General features: G+C 36.1%; 1 protein-coding gene across 1 annotated transcript in view; it reads left to right on the top strand.

Moving 5' to 3' along the window:
• LOC119591326 (A-agglutinin anchorage subunit-like) overlaps positions 1-310 on the top strand; it is a gene marked incomplete at its 3' end in the record, with an annotated part of 19,507 nt that overhangs the window by 11,374 nt on the left and 7,823 nt on the right.

The following is a 310-nucleotide window of genomic DNA, read 5'->3' as shown; positions in this document are numbered from 1 at the left end:
GACGCGCCTCTTTTCCCGCCCTCATTATTCCCATCAAATCTCGCTTGTGTCTTAATAGATTTCTTTGCCTGAGGTACGGATGAGAATTAATAATTAACGAACGAATAAGAGCGTAAGAGATGTATCTGACGCCTTTTTCCTACATCATCGGCTGACATATAAAGTATATTTGATGAAGATATAAGCGAATTGAATAAAATTCTGTCACACATTTTTTTCAGTATTTGCCACATTGAGCACTCTTCTGGAAATCTTTCTTGGTATGGATCTTGCTATTCTTATATTTTCTTAAAGGTTCAGTTACGTAAGT

The sequence above is a fragment of the Penaeus monodon genome, chromosome 28, assembly GCF_015228065.2.
Source record: "Penaeus monodon isolate SGIC_2016 chromosome 28, NSTDA_Pmon_1, whole genome shotgun sequence".
NCBI lineage: Eukaryota > Metazoa > Arthropoda > Malacostraca > Decapoda > Penaeidae > Penaeus > Penaeus monodon.
This window is presented reverse-complemented; position numbering and strand designations above follow the sequence as displayed.